This window comes from Pyxicephalus adspersus, unplaced genomic scaffold (assembly GCF_032062135.1).
Source record: "Pyxicephalus adspersus unplaced genomic scaffold, UCB_Pads_2.0 Sca3743, whole genome shotgun sequence".
Taxonomy (NCBI): Eukaryota; Metazoa; Chordata; class Amphibia; order Anura; family Pyxicephalidae; genus Pyxicephalus; species Pyxicephalus adspersus.
Window position 1 is genome coordinate 348 of NW_027320748.1, and position 2376 is coordinate 2723.

At 34.2% G+C, this 2376-nt stretch overlaps 1 long non-coding RNA gene across 1 annotated transcript; it reads left to right on the forward strand.

The window, feature by feature from the left end:
* Positions 1–313: 313 nt before the first annotated feature.
* Positions 314–2370, forward strand: LOC140321427 (uncharacterized). The gene is made up of 3 exons (XR_011918938.1): positions 314–444; positions 1002–1114; positions 1232–2370. It is a non-coding gene; the product is annotated as an uncharacterized lncRNA (long non-coding RNA).
* The last annotated feature ends 6 nt before the right edge of the window (positions 2371–2376 follow it).

The following is a 2376-nucleotide window of genomic DNA, read 5'->3' on the forward strand; positions in this document are numbered from 1 at the left end:
TCCCCAGGGTTTGTTGTTTTACTGCAGTCTGGTTGTTTTATGTAGTCAGTCCAAAAGTAGATAATCCTTAGTGGAATACTTCATCTCCTAATTTGTAAGCTCTTGTACAGCGCTGTGTATTATGTTGGCACTATATAATTCCTGTTTATTATTATTATTATTTATTAAAAATAAAATTGTTGGAGCCTTGGCAAGGCTTAATTAACTGAATCTAGTTAATGTTAGCATGTTTTTTTATAGATCCTATTTTTCTGGTCATTAATTCTTCTAGTATGTTAGTTTTTATTGTTCCAGTTTACATCACATGAACATGGAATCCTATGCGGATCTTTCTAAAAGCTGTTTTAGATGGTAATACATTTTAAACAAAAGTCTTATATTTTGAATCCTTTTGCCAACAGATTATTGGTGAAATCTCAAAGAAAGTGGCGCAGATTCAAAATGGTAAGTTTGTTTTTGTTAACAAACTAGATAAAGCAAAAGTTTAATGTAACTTCAGGAATAAAAACAAGTCAACCTAAGAAGATGCTGAAACAGAGACTTGGGCCAAAATATTTACATTTTCTTGTAGGAATACCACTTGTTTTTTCCATTGCTATACGCAAAACATAAAATTACATTTGGTCACGTGATCACTTGTTCTAGGGATCAGCCAGTCTGAACTGCGCCCTGTCCTTTTTTTTTTTTTTTTTTTTTTTTTTTTTTTTAATCATGGTGGAGTGTGCTATATATATATGTGTGGAGAGAATGCCATCTCTTCTGCACACTTTTATGGAACCAGAAGTGCAAAAGCCAGAAGTCTATATTCAGTAACTGTAACTAATCTTTTCAGCCTATGAAAATATACAAAGCAAAGTGCTACTGGTTTTGAAATGTTAACTTGCTGGTTTCTAATTGTTGTCTAATAGCAAAAGTAATAGAATTTTAACAAAAACTGCCTAATGTATTGCTGTATTTTTAGTTGATTGATCTTAGTGTCTTACTTATATTTTTCTTTTCAGCTGGTCTTGGAGAATTTAGAATCAGAGATTTAAATGACGAAATAAATAAATTAATCCGAGAGAAGGGACATTGGGAGGTCCGCATTAAAGAACTTGGTGGTCCAGATTATGGAGTAAGTAAAGTTTTAATTGTGTTTTTTTTTCCCAGAGCATGGACTTATTTATTGGGTATGGCATACATTTCTGGTTGTGGACATGCATCTCAAATTGACCTGTCTATGTGATTTTAGCGTATAGGTCCTAAAATGTTGGACCATGAAGGGAAAGAGGTCCCAGGAAACCGGGGTTACAAGTATTTTGGAGCAGCCAAAGACTTGCCAGGTGTCCGTGAGCTGTTTGAAAAAGAACGTAAGTATTTACTGACTTCTTATTGTAGGTTTCTTTCTGCTTTGATGAGTTTTTAAACATGCAGACAGCAAATAAATACAAGAAATCATAATAAAAATTGCTACACTCTGTGCTGTGCTTCAACAAAATCAAAATGATAACATATTTTTTCATTTAACTTGTAGTGCAAAAGATTGAGCTTTACATTTAGTCTGTGCAGTGATGAGAGCTTCCCTAAGATCAGATTACTTGGAGCCTTAGTATCTCATTCTGAGTTTGAGCAAAATGCAGCATCAGCTGTGTAAAAATTCCAACCTTGGCTGCATACTGATACTCACTGTAGTTAGGGTTAGAGAAAACTATAGTGTGTTTCCTGAACAGACATGCAGAACTCACAAACTTGACCAATCTTCATTCTGTTGATAACAGGTACAAAAAAATGACCTTGAATGCCATTTTAATGTAATCAAGCAAATATAAGCAGACATTAAAACCAAGCTCAGTACATGAAAAAAAGTTTGGCTAAAGTTTTTTTTTTTTGCATTATTTGTTATTGTTGCTAAATTAAGATTGTATTCACATTTTAAAGTGTGTGTAATCCCAATGATACAGCTATTACAAAAGCACTAACATGTTAGTTAGTTTTAAACTGTAATGTTTACTTGACAACTTTCATACTAATAGTAGTACCACTTGATAATCCTGCCTTGCACATCTTGGTATAGGGTTACAAATGCTATGACCCTCTCTCCCGATTATGCTCTTGTGTTGTCATGAGGGCAAGAGGTGAGATATATTAGGCAGCATGTGAACAGTCCGTTTTTGAAGGTGATGAAAGTAGAATAAAAAGAGCAGGCATGAGGATCTGAGTGACCTTAAAATGTAACTAAAAAGAAATGCAAGCAGGTAGGTTCTTTATTGCAGAGGGAATGACAATGTACCTTCTGCATTGAAATAAACTTACCTGCCTGTTTACAATATTTTAAATACACTCACTTCTCCTTGCTCCATTCTGGACACCAGTATCTTCACCCAGTTCTCTTCCAAG